Raw genomic sequence first — 14,384 nt, forward strand, 5'->3', positions numbered from 1 at the left:
CACACATAGAAGCATAGACACACACACACACATAGAAGCATAGACACACACACACACATAGAAGCATAGAAGCATAGAACATAGACACACACACACACATAGAAGCATAGACACACACACACACACATAGAAGCATAGACACACACACACACATAGAAGCATAGACACACACACACACACATAGAAGCATAGACACACACACACACATAGAAGCATAGACACACACACACACATAGAAGCATTGACACACACACACACATAGAAGCATAGACACACACACACACACTTAGAAGCATAGGCACACACACACACATAGAAGCATAGACACACACACACACACATAGAAGCATAGACACACACACACACACACATAGAAGCATAGACACACACACACACACACACACACACATAGAAGCATAGACACACACACACACACATAGAAGCATAGACACACACACACACACACACACATAGAAGCATAGACACACACACACACATAGAAGCAAGACATAGACACACACACACGCATAGAAGCATACACACACACACATAGAACACACACACACACACATAGAAGCATAGACACACACACACACACATAGAAGCATAGACACACACACACACATAGAAGCATAGACACACACACACACACATAGAAGCATAGACACACACACACACACATAGAAGCATAGACACACACACACACACATAGAACACACACACACACACACACACACACACACACACACACACACACACACACACACACACACACACACACACACACACACACACACACATAAGCATAGACACACACACACACACACACACATAGAAGCATAGACACACACACACATAGAAGAATAGACACACACACGCACAAAGAATAGACACACACACATAGATAGATACATAGACACACACACACACACACACACACACACACACACACACACACACACACACACACACACACACACACACACACACACACACACACACACACACACACACACACACACACACACACAGATAGAAGCATAGACACACAAACACACATACACACAAAAAAACATTTGTATTTCACCACTTTTCCCAGCAATATGTCCCTTGATTACCAGTAAAAGATCCTTATCCTTACTAAAGCACCATTTATATGATGTTATGAAAAGTACACTAATCCAGGCATCATTACAAAAACCTTTGAAACAACACAATAGATTGCATCATAAAGAGAATGTTTTTCCTCAGAACATACAGTAGGCCTATAGGACCAACAAATATGCCAAGGTCGTTAGGCCTATGGGACTGCGGTAAAATCGAACAGAAAATGACCAGTAAAATAACGTTATTCTTACTAACATCCAATTGACAATAGGCCTACTGTATTCAATTAGTATTACTGTCATGTGTCACGCCTGCTCCCGCTCCACCTCTCTGGTGCTCGAGGGCGCCAGGCTGCCCATCATTACACACACCTTTCACCATCGTTACGCGCATCAGCACTTCATGGGACTCACCTGGACTCTATTACTTTATTGATTACCCCCCTCATATCTGTCACTTCCTCAGTTTCTTCCCTGTGTCTGCATTAATGTTGTTATATTCCGCTGTCCAGACACTGTCCGTGTTCTGTTTCATGTCCGTTGTTTATTAAATGTTCACTCCCTGTACTTGCGTCTCCCAGCATCAGTCCTTACAGATTGCAGACGATATTGGAAGCACCAGGGAATTATTTTGGTATTTTTTTGGGGGGGGTTTGGTAACTTCGGGTCTCAAGGCCGAGCTGGAGGCAGCGAAAGCCGAGAGGCGGTGGTATGAGGAGGCAGCACGGCAGCGCGGCTGGAAGCCCGAGAAGCAGCCCCAAACATTTATTGGGGGGGGGGGAACACGGGGAGTGTGGCGAAGTTGGGTAGGAGACCTGCGACAACTCCCCGTGCTTACCGTGGAGAGAGAGGGACCGGGCAGGCACCGTGTTATGCCTTGAGGCGCACGGTGTCCCCGATGCGCAGGCATAGCCTGGTGCGGTACATAGCATCGCCTCGTATCGGCCGGGCTAGAGTGGGCATCGAGCCAGGTGCCATGAAGCCGGCTCAGCGCATCTGGTCTCCAGTGTGTCTCCTCGGGCCAGGGTACATGGCACCAGCCTTACGCATGGTGTCCCCGGTTTGCCAGCACATCCCAGTGCTGGCTATTCCACCTCGCTGCACTGGCCTGGCTACGGGGAGCATTCAACCAGGTAAGGTTGGGCAGGCTCGGTGCTCGAGAGCTCCAGAGAGCCTTCACGGTCCGGTCTCCCGCACCAGGCTGTCTCTCCGTCTCCTCCCTACAGGTGCTCCCGCATGTCCAGTGCTGCCAGTGTCTCCCGTCTGTCCTGAGCTGCCAGAGTCTCCCGTCTGTCCTGAGCTGCCAGAGTCTCCAGTCTGTCCTGAGCTGCCAGAGTCGCCCATCTGTCCTGAACTGCCAGAGTCGCCCGTCTTTCCTGAGCTGCCAGAGTCGCCCGTCTTTCCTGAGCTGCCAGAGTCTCCCATCTGTCATGAGCTGCCAGAGTCTCCTGTCTGTCCTGAGCTGCCAGAGTCACCCGTCTGTCCTGAGCTGCCAGAGTCTCCCGTCTGTCATGAGCTGCCAGAGTCGCCCGTCTATCCTGAGCTGCCAGAGTCGCCCGTCTGTCCTGAGCTGCCAGAGTCGCCCATCTGTCCTGAGCTGCCAGAGTCGCCCGTCTGTCCTGAGCTGCCAGAGTCGCCCGTCTGTCCTGAGCTACCGGAGCTGCCGGTCAGCCAGGAGCTGCCGGAGCCACCTGTCATGCCGGCGCTACCGGAGTCGCCCTTCACTCCGGAGCTGCCGGAGTCTCCCGTCTTTCCTGAGCTGCCAGAGTCTCCCATCTGTCATGAGCTGCCAGAGTCTCCTGTCTGTCCTGAGCTGCCAGAGTCACCCGTCTGTCCTGAGCTGCCAGAGTCTCCCGTCTGTCATGAGCTGCCAGAGTCGCCCGTCTATCCTGAGCTGCCAGAGTCGCCCGTCTGTCCTGAGCTGCCAGAGTCGCCCATCTGTCATGAGCTGCCAGAGTCGCCCGTCTGTCCTGAGCTGCCAGAGTCGCCCGTCTGTCCTGAGCTGCCGGAGCTGCCGGTCAGCCAGGAGCTGCCGGAGCCACCTGTCATGCCGGCGCTACCGGAGTCGCCCTTCACTCCGGAGCTGCCGGAGTCTCCCGCCTGTCCGGTGCTGCCGGAATCTCCTGTCCGTCCGGTGCTGCCGGAATCTCCCGTCCATTCGGGACCCGTGGCTTGGGTCCCCAGTCCGATGTCGGCGGCGAGGGTTGCCGCGTTAGAGGCCACGGAGGTGGGTAAAGAGGCGGAGAAGGACTATGGTGGAGTGGGGTCCACGTCCCGCGCCAGAGACGCCACCGCGGACAGACACCCACCCAGACCCTCCCCTATAGGTTTAGGTTTTGCGGCCGGAGTCCGCACCTTTGGGAGGGGGTACTGTCACGTTCTGACCTTAGTTCTATTAGTATGTCTTTGTTTTAGTATGGTCAGGGTGTGAGTTGGGTGGGTTGTCTATGTTCCTTTTTCTATGTTTTGGGATTTCTGTGGCCTGGTATGGTTCTCAATCAGAGGCAGCTGTTTATCGTTGTCCCTGTTTGAGAACCATATTTAGGTAGCCTGGTGTCACTTTTGAGTTGTGGGTGATTATTCTCCGTGTTTGTGTTTGTTACCACACGGGACCGTTTCGTTTGTTTCACTTGGTTATTTTGTATTTTTGGAGTGTTCAGTTTGTCTGATTAAAATGGACCCTTTTCACGCTGCAAATTGGTCCGACCTCTCTTACTCCTCATCAGACGAAGAAGACGAACATTACACTAAGCTTTATACAACATGCTAGACCTTTAAGCTTTAAACAACATGCTAGAACTCTAAGCTTTATAGAACATGCTAGAAGTCTAAGCTTAATACAACAACATGCTAGACATGATAACTTTATATAACAACATGCTAGACCTCTAAGCTTTAAACAACATGCTAGAAGTCTAAGCTTAATACAACAACATGCTAGACATGATAACTTTATATAACAACATGCTAGACCTCTAAGCTTTAAACAACATGCTAGAAGTCTAAGCTTAATACAACAACATGCTAGACATTATAACTTTATATAACAACATGCTAGAACTCTAAACTTTATACAACACTGTATTTCACTGATTCGGTTCAGGGTGAAATAAGATTAGGTATGGTGATTGTCTGTGATGACGGCGTTGAGGCTGCTGTTAGCCTAGCAGTTAAGAGTGTTGGGCCAGCAACTGAAAGTTGGCTGGTTTGAAACGCCTAGCCGACCAGATTAAAAATCTGTTGGTGTCCACTTGAGCAAGGCACTTAACCTTAATTGCTACTGTAAATTGCTCGGGATAAGTGTGTCTGCTAAAATCAGACAGCAGAAGATATTACCCAGATGATGAAACTTTTGTTCTAAATGACTAAAATTAACGTAGAGGAAATTCCTGAATGACTACTCTGGCTACAGTAGAGGTTTAAAGTGAGTGTTTGGTTAGAGCAGAGGTTAGCTTGATGGTCTCTGTAATGGATTAGTAAGAGACCTCCAGGGGAAAGTAAGAGAGGGTTACTGATTTGGAAAGAATTAGAAAAATGAGTCTAACTGAAACTACATAGTGGCACCAGGCATGATTTGTGGTTTATGTGTGGGGTGGGGTCAGGGGGAGAGAGAGAGAGAGAGAGAGAGAGAGAGAGAGAGAGAGAGAGAGAGAGAGAGAGAGAGAGAGAGAGAGAGAGAGAGAGAGAGAGAGAGAGAGGGGAGGAGAGAGAGACTCAGTGAACCTTACTCTCAGACCTTGAAGCTTTATACAACATGCTAGACCTCGAAGCTTAATACAACAACATGCTAGACCTCTAAACTTTATACAACATGCTAGACCTCTAAACTTTATACAACATGCTAGACCTCTAAACTTTATGCAACATGCTAGACCTCTAAGCTTTATACAACAACATGCTAGACCTCTAAGCTTTATACAACAACATGCTAGATGTCTAAGCTTTATTCAACAACATGCTCGACCTCTAAGCTTTATTCAACAACATGCTAGACCTCTAAGCTTTATACAACAACATGCTAGACCTCTAAACTTTATTCAACAACATGCTAGATCTCTAAGCTTTATTCAACAACATGCTATACCTCTAAGCTTTATTCAACAACATGCTAGACCTCTAAACTTTATTCAACAACATGCTAGAACTCTAAGCTTTATATAACAACATGCTAGACCTCTAAACTTTTTACAACATGCTAGACCTCTAAACTTTATACAACATGCTAGACCTCTAAACTTTATTCAACAACATGCTAGACCTCTAAGCTTTATATAACAACATGCTAGACCTCTAAGCTTTATATAACATGCTAGACCTCTAAGCTTTATACAACATGCTAGACCTCTAAGCTTTATACAACAACATGCTATAGACCTCTAAACTTTATACAACATGCTAGACCTCTAAGCTTTATACAACAACATGCTATAGACCTCTAAGCTTTATGCAACAACATGCTATAGACCTCTAAACTTTATACAACATCCTAGACCTCTAAGCTTTATACAACAACATGCTATAGACCTCTAAACTTTATACAACATGCTAGACATCTAAGCTTTATACAACAACATGCTACACCTCTAAGCTTTATGCAACAACATGCTATAGACCTCTAAACTTTATACAACATGCTAGACCTCTAAGCTTTATACAACAACATGCTACACCTCTAAGCTTTATACAACAACATGCTAGACCTCTAAGCTTTATACAACAACATGCTACACCTCTAAGCTTTATGCAACAACATGCTATAGACCTCTAAACTTTATACAACATGCTAGACCTCTAAGCTTTATACAACAACATGCTACACCTCTAAGCTTTATACAACATGCTAGACCTCTAAGCTTTATACAACAACATGCTACACCTCTAAACTTTATACAACATGCTAGACCTCTAAGCTTTATACAACACTGTATTTCACTGATTCGGTTCAGGGTGAAATAAGATTAGGTATGGTGATTGTCTGTGATGACGGCGTTGAGGCTGCTGTTAGCCTAGCAGTTAAGAGTGTTGGGCCAGCAACTGAAAGTTGGCTGGTTTGAAACGCCTAGCCGACCAGATTAAAAATCTGTTGGTGTCCACTTGAGCAAGGCACTTAACCTTAATTGCTACTGTAAATTGCTCGGGATAAGTGTGTCTGCTAAAATCAGACAGCAGAAGATATTACCCAGAACACATAATTATGTTTATTTATTTTATCTTTTGCACATCGTTACAACACTGTATACAGACATAATGTGACATTTTAAATGTCTTTATTCTTTTGGAAGTGTAATGTTTACTGTTCGTTTTTTATTTCACTTTCATTTCACTTGCTTTGGCAATGTTAAATTGAATTGAGTTGGTTTGAAAGTCTCTTTGACTACACTACCCCCGTCTGGAACAAACGTGATATTACATGACACGAGGAGATCAGTCTCACTGCTGTAATGAAACCCGTCTTTAGAAAACGTTAAGAACAAATTCTTATTTACATTGACTGCCTAACACGGACGACGCTGGCCCAATTGTGCGCCGATGTAATGGACTCCGAATCACTCAGAATCACGCCTGGATGTAATACAGTCTGGATCCGAACCAGGGGCTGCAGCGACGCCTTTTTGTGCTGAAGTGACACTCGGGAGTCCACATTTCAATCGAGTGTAACGTTAATTATTCGCAAAAAAACATTGACGACTTTGTGGAAGTGTACAATAGTAAATATATTTCGTGTTTGCGTCCCGCAAATGCGCCGTGGTTTAGCTGTTTAAAGCGCCTGTCTAATAAACAGAAGATCATCGCTCGAATCCCAGCGGTGCCTTTTGCTTTTGGTTCACCACCTTTCTCTGACCTCGTTGCGTCGAATTCTGGATATTGATTCCAAAATGTGTTACCGTTAGATTTTCGTACTCCACATACGGCATGAGGGTGGTGTAAAAATCCAAACAACGTAAAAATACTCACAATTCAAAAGCGCCGAGAGTTCAATCAAAGAGAAAAGCTTACCCTTTTGAAAAAAAATCGTGGTCAGATTGCAGTAACCTGTAGTATAACTTTTGAATCAAAATTGCAGTCAGATTGCACTTTAACTGCGGCGAACTGTAATATAACTGTAGTTAGAGTGCATTATAACTGCAGTGTGCTACAACTCTGCGTCCAAAATAACACCGTTTCTTATGCAGTAATTTTGCAGTGTTAAAGCAGTTACAGTGCAGTATAACTGCAGTTCAACAGCAATACACTGCAGTTATCTGCAATTACTGCGTCCAAAATATCACAGCGGAGTGCTTTTACGGCAGTTTCAAAACGACAATATTTTTTGTAAGGGTGTGCATGTTTCAAAATACTGTGGTTAAAAAATCATGAAGGGAATAGGCAAAGCCAGTCAGTAGCCTATGTCCCAAAATCTTTTAAATATCTCAACTTTTTCTGCGGACTGCAAAACGGATGGCCCTGGACTAGTCTTTTACTTTTAAAACAATACAACTGTATGTGAGTTTGTTCTCAGGATATGTTTAGCAATATCACATATAGTCTTCCCAATAAGTTAATACATTCAAAGTTATATATTTATTCGGAATACAGTTTGGACGTGAGCTGTTAATCACATGAACTAACTAACTTTCGCTTCGAGTTTTCACAACGTCCCTGTCTGAATTGTTTTGAGTGATCAATGTGAATTGACCTTGATATTCTCTCGTTGGACCTTCTTCAATGGAGTAGCTGGTGCAGATACCCATATAAACTGCTGTAAACAGAGGAACCCATGTATACGAACGAAGTGTCATTACACGATGAGGCGTTTTACTTGCGCAAAATGTTTACCAACAATCGCTGCGAGCAGGGTTCGAACCTGCGCGGGAAGATCCCATTGGATTTCAAGTCCAACGCCTTAACCACTCGGCCATCGCAGCTGCTGTTATAGTCCTGTAGGAGTTGTATATAAAATTACCTATCATTGAACAATTTGTCACAGTTATTTCTAGTAACTGTTGGAATGATGTAGCTACGTGTACATCTATCTGTTTGTACCTGTCTACTTTTACAAATTGCCATGTGGTACAGCGCGCATAAATACACAGTACACTCACTGCGTGCACAGGCACAATATAGCCTACACAACGAGAATCATGCGCCATTTTGTTCGAATCTGTATTTAGGTGGCAGTAGTGAGCTATGAATAAACGTTCATTACATTAGATAGTGTTCTGGCCTGGGCATGAACCATTGACATAGATAAACTATCTCTGGTTTAACCTAACCCCCTTTCACAATGTATATTTGCTAAGTCAGTATCTCTCTCTCTCTCTCTCTCTCTCTCTACAACCCACAAAAGCATCTTGGGACTCATCTCAGGTTGGTACAGCCAATCTGCCAATTTTTATTTCCAGGTGATGCTGGTTGCCAAGAGTGTGGAAAACTGTCATCAAGGCAAAGGGTGGCAACTTTGAAGAATCTGAATGGTTGCTTACTACATGATTCAATATGTGTTATTTCAGTGTTGATGTGTTCACTATTATTCTACAATGAAGAAAATAGTATTGAAATCATCAGATCAGAGTAAGGTTATTATAGTCAAGGAAAACGAAAATGAAAACGAATCATGAAAAAACAATTTAGAGAAATACAATAATTAACAAATACGTTTGAAATAACTATAACTATACTGAAACTATTATCTTTGACGCCAAAACTAACTCAAGCTTTTGGGGGTTTACTGAACCTGGACGGTCAATGTGGCCAAGAGATGGTGATGTTTCAAATAGGCCTAGCTTGTACATAATCATCACTAAGTATCAATAGAAAAACGAAATAGAAATATACACCAAAAAACAACATTTTTTAAAAGAATTAAAAAATATATATAAATAAAAATGAATATAAAAACACTATAATGAATACCCTTGGATCAGAGGAACACCTCTCTTTCCATCTACGTCAATGATTTTATTAATATATTACCAGGCTTTTATTATTACCATATTATCACACCTATGACACACTTATTACCTAGTGTGTGTGTGTGTGTGTGTGTGTGTGTGTGTGTGTGTGTGTGTGTGTGTGTGTGTGTGTGTGTGTGTGTGTGTGTGTGTGTGTGTGTGTGTGTGTGTGTGTGTGTGTGTGTGTGTGTGTGTGTGTGTGTGTGTGTGTGTGTGTGTGTGTGTGTGTGTGTGTGTGTGTGTGTGTGTGTGTGTGTGTGTGTGTGTGTGTGTGTGTGTGTGTGTGTGTGTGTGTGTGTGTGTGTGTGTGTGTGTGTGTGTGTGTGTGTGGCTGTGTGTGGGTGTGTGTGTGCCTGTGTGCGTGGTAGAGCTTGTACCAGGCACAGGCTGGTAGATAGGGTGTAACGTTCATGCAACAGGGGCCATAAACCTTATTGGCATCCGCTTCAGAACTGACTGTAACCTGTTATGTTATCTGTCTCCTACAGTCACCAAACAATAAACTGTCCATTGATATTTAAAACATGTTTTAATGATGCAATTGCCGTTTGAATTTGAGGAAATTCCACTTCTGTAGTCAAAACACTTCTGTAAAAGAATTTAGTGTAGAGAAGTTGATGGAAAACAAGCATGACAAAATGATTGCTTTCTGTTGTCTCGCCAAACATACAGTAAGCTATAGCTTGTCTGTCATGACTTCTACCGAAGTCGATGCGACTCCTTGTTCGGGCGATGCTCGGCGGTCGTTGTCCACGATCTTCTAGCCATCGCCGATCCATTTTTCATTTTCCATTTGTCTTGTCTTGTTTTTCCACACACCTGGTTCTCATTTCCATCATTATTTGATGTGTATTTAACCCTCTGTTTCCCTCGTGTCTTTGTGTGGTATTGTCTATTCTGTTTCATGAATATCGCACGTTATGAATGCCAGTCATTCTGTTGCTGCTAATTGTACACCGATTTACGAAGATAATGAAAACAAAACATCTTCTTTCTCTGTGGACATTTCAATGTGTCTGTGAACATATTATTCATAATCAAATGAGGCCTATAACCTTTAACCTTTAGCCATGAGGTCTTTTATAATCAGTGGTGGATAAAGTACTACATTGTCATACTTGAGTAAAAGTACAGGTACCTTAATAGAAAATGACTCAAAAGTAATAGTCAAATGGTAAAATAATACTTGAGTAAAAGTTGAAAAGTATTTCGTTTAAAAAAAAATACTTAAGCATCAAAAGTCAATTGAATTGCTAAAATGTACATAAGTATCAAAAGTAAAAGTAGAAATCATTTCAAATTCCTAATATTGAGCAAACCAGATGGCACAAATGTCTTTATTTTGTATTTTTATTGATGGATAGTCACACTCCAACACTCAGACATGAATTTTCAAACGAGGCATTTGTATTTAGTGAGTCTGCCAGATCAGATGCAGTAGGGATGACCAGGGATGTTCTCTTGAAAAGTGTGTGAATTGGACAATTTTCCTGTCAAAATGTAACAAGTACTTTTGGGTGTCAGGGAAAATGTATGGAATAAAAAATGCAATGCAAATAGTCTGGGTAGCCATTTGACCAGATGTTCAGGAGTCTTATGGCTTGGGGGTAGAAGCTGTTTAGAAGCCTCTTGGACCTAGATTTGGCGCTCCGGTACCGCTTGCCGTGTGGTAGCAGAAAGAACAGTCTAGGACTAGGGTGGCTGGAGTCTTTGACAATTTGTAGGGCCTTCCTCTGACACCGCCTGGTATAGAGGTCCTGGGTGGCAGGAAGCTTGGCCCCAGTGATGTACTGAGCTGTTCGCACTACCCTCTGTAATGCCTTGCAGAGCAGTTGCCATAGCAGGTAGTGATGCAACCAACATGCTCTTGATGGTGCAGCTGTAGAACCTGTTGAGGATCTGAGGACCCATGCCAAATCCTTTCAGTCTCCTGAGGGGGAATAGGCTTTGTAGTGCCCACTTCACGACTGTCATGGTGTGCTTGGACCATGTTAGTTTGTTGGTGATCTGGACACCAAGGACCGTGAAGCTCTCAACCTGCTCCACTGCAGCCCCGTCGATGAGAATGGGGGCGTGCTCAGTCCTCTTTTTCCTGTAGTCCACAATCATCTCCTTTGTCTTGATCACGTTGAAGGTATGGATGTTGTCCTGGCACCACATGGCCAGGTCTCTGTCCTCCTCCCTATAGGCTGTCTAGTTGTTGTCGGTGATCAGGCCTACCACTGCTGTGGTAGGGGGCATAGCGGGATTTCTTATAAGCTTCCGGGTTAGAGTCCCGCTCCTTGAAAGCTGCAGCTCCAGCCTTAAGCTCAGTGAGGATGCTGCCTCTAATCAATGGCTTCTGGTTGGGGTACAGTCACTGTGGGGACGACGTCATCGATACAGTTATTGACGAAGCCAATGACGGATGTGGTGTACTCCTCAATGCCGTTGGAGGAATCCCAGAACATATTCCAGTCTGTGCTAGAAAAACAGTCCTGTAGCTTAGCATCTTCTTCATCTGACCACTTTTTTATTGATCTAATCACTGGTGCTTCCTGCTTTCATTTTTGCTTGTAAGCAGGAATCAGGAGGATGCAATTATGGTCAGATTTGCCAAATAGAGGGCGTGATGAAGCCTTGAGACAATTGAGACATCTATTGTGTATGTGTGCCATTCAGAGGGTGAATGGGCCAGACAATAGATTTAAGTGCCTTTGAACGATGTATGGTAGTAGGTGCCAGGCGCACCCTTTTTTCATGCTCAACAGTTTCCCGTGTGTATCAAGAATGGTCCACCACCCAAAGGATATCCAGCCAACTTGACACAACTGTGGGAAGCATTGGAGTCAATATGGGCCAGCATCCCTGTGTAAAACTTTTGACACATTCTCCTGACGAATTGTGGTTGATCTGGGGGCAATAGGAGGAGGTGCAATATGAAATTGACAGCGTTTACATGCACACCAATATCCCATTATTATCCGGCATGCTCAAGTATTCTGTTTTTGAGTTGAGACATATAAACATCATTTCCCGTTTACAATAAAAAGAAAAGGCTTGTATGAGAAACCGGGGAAAGATGCCTGGGATATGCTGATGTAAGATGGGATACTGTGGCATGTGAGCATCTTATCCGGTTACCTGTTGTTTTTGCGGCCTGCGGCAAGATCAGTTTCACATATCGTGGGTGTTGTGTGATGTTTTCATCTGATTGTCAAACAAATCACTTCAAAAAGTAGGTTACCTGTTCAGTTCAACCTACCATAATAATTCTCAGGGAACTACTTTGGTTTTTTCCCAGTCATACTCCAAAAGCCAACCCGGCCGCTCGGAGGTGTGCGGCACATCTTTGCCTGTGTTGTATCACATTCCAATGATAAAACTGGGGGGGACAAAAAAATGCAATTTCAGTGAAAGGTTGCGCCCCTGATAATTCCATAATAATATAGCCTCTAATTATAATGAATTCACTATCGTATACTACTGGTCACTAGCACCATTTATTTAGACTGCTATACTTCTGCTTTTGGGCTCTCAAGGGGTGCAGAGGTCTAAGGCACTGCTTCTCAGTGCAAGAGGTGTCATGGTTCATGGTTCGAAACCAGTCTGCATCACATCCGGCTGTGATTGGGAGTCCCATAGGGCGTTGCCAGGGTAGGCTGTAATTGTAAATAAGAATTTGTTCTTAACTGACTTGCCTAGTTAAATAAAAATTATATATAATTGCTGACATTTGGTAAGCTGTTTGTTAGTCAACTATATCTCTTCTGTCATAACTTGTTGCCCCTAGAAGATGAAATGAAGTAGTGCTCACCAGAATAATGTGTTACATCGATAAGAGTTAATGCATTGGTTGTCTAGTTAACACCGCTGAAGTGGTGAAGCTGTCTGTTTCGTTTAGGGACCAGGGAGGAAACGCAATAACTCCAAAACAAAAGATTATTTCTCTGCAAAATGTTCAAATGTCATCAGTTTGACCGGTTTCAAAGAAATGAAAAGCTGAGAAAAGGACTAAAAAACATTTCTGATAAGACAGTTCATTATGGGTGCATATTGACTTGGTTGAAATACTGTCTGCTTGCATAACAGTGTCTAAGATAACACACTACACGAGAATTCATGTTCTTCTCAAAAGATGCTGAAATAAATCCTATTTCTCCACTCCTGTTCCTGAAACAAAATAAACATTTGCTGAATACTTTCACTGCAACAAATGCATAATTCTGCAGGACTTAATATTTTATTACACTACATGTGAGAGGTTATAGTCCCACAGTCAGTGTCCATACTTCATTGAATCCATGTACTGTAGTTAAATGAGGACTATTCTGTTTATTCATAGTAACAGGGATACTCATGAGTGGCATATCAAAGGTGTATGTTAGCTGCTTATCCTGAATAAGACCTAAAATGGGATATGATCTACTATACGGAATACTGTGCGTGTGTAAACGTGGCCAATAACTTACGTCCAGGAATCCGGTCCTATAAATGTTTTGAATGATATTTCACCTTGTCATGATTAGTTGAAAAAAATATTTTTCTGCCATGACTTTTCCCCACTGGATTAAAGTCTCCTTAAAAGTGCAATGGAAAACGTGTCCTTGGTCTTTGATAAGACGCCACAGGTCTTGTCAGTTTTTCCCATCATGCTTTATGGTCGTCATCTGCGTGTGTTTGTCTGATATGGTTGTATCAGTATATTATGGTTCCCTATTCTGACAAGCTGCAATACAGCAGAAGATAGGGTCCAGAGATCACACACACACACACACACACATCCACACACATATGTCAAGGACTCACAGATTGTCACATCACATTATACATCTCACAGACACACAGATGAAACACACACCCAATCCTCCACTCCTCCCCCGGTACTAGATTACCGCTTATCAGTAGCTATGGTGATGGACCATAGTACTCTGATGAATACACAGATACTGCATACTCTAAAACCACAGGTACACTCTGGAGTATATTCAGGTAGAGGTTACCCATTGGACAAAACGTAAATCAAATTGAAGTAATAAAGTGATCATTACTATCACTGTTCAGATTCCAGAACATGTCACAGGGTTAAAAATGTGACATTACCAAGTTTACGGATGTTTGAACAAATTGAACCACTAAAAGCGATTAGCCACCTAACATGTGCATCTTCAACAGGAACATTTCGACCAATGGATAGATCAGCAGTGAATCGGAAATGAGTGGAACAGCAGTGAATGTTCTGAGTGACAGGTGCCGTAGCCAATACATGCATCCATATCTAATTTGGAATGTTCAATTTATTGACCGTTTTCACATTGTAACTCTGTGCCACATCGAAATTCGACACCAACTCCAGCTGTTTCCATTG

General features: G+C 43.3%; 1 long non-coding RNA gene and 1 other non-coding gene across 2 annotated transcripts in view; both read right to left on the reverse strand.

Moving 5' to 3' along the window:
- LOC124007862 overlaps nucleotides 1-7,223 on the reverse strand; it is a 28,649-nt gene extending 21,426 nt beyond the window's left edge. Inside the window, exon 1 of the long non-coding RNA XR_006834029.1 lies at nucleotides 7,104-7,223. This is a non-coding gene — a long non-coding RNA (uncharacterized LOC124007862). The remainder of the gene's footprint in view (nucleotides 1-7,103) is intronic.
- A 706-nt stretch (nucleotides 7,224-7,929) lies between these two features.
- Nucleotides 7,930-8,011, reverse strand: trnas-uga. The gene has a single exon. It is a non-coding gene; the product is annotated as a tRNA-Ser (tRNA).
- Between the last annotated feature and the right edge of the window lie 6,373 nt (nucleotides 8,012-14,384).

Source organism: Oncorhynchus gorbuscha, linkage group LG21 (genome assembly GCF_021184085.1).
Source record: "Oncorhynchus gorbuscha isolate QuinsamMale2020 ecotype Even-year linkage group LG21, OgorEven_v1.0, whole genome shotgun sequence".
Classification (NCBI taxonomy): Eukaryota; Metazoa; Chordata; class Actinopteri; order Salmoniformes; family Salmonidae; genus Oncorhynchus; species Oncorhynchus gorbuscha.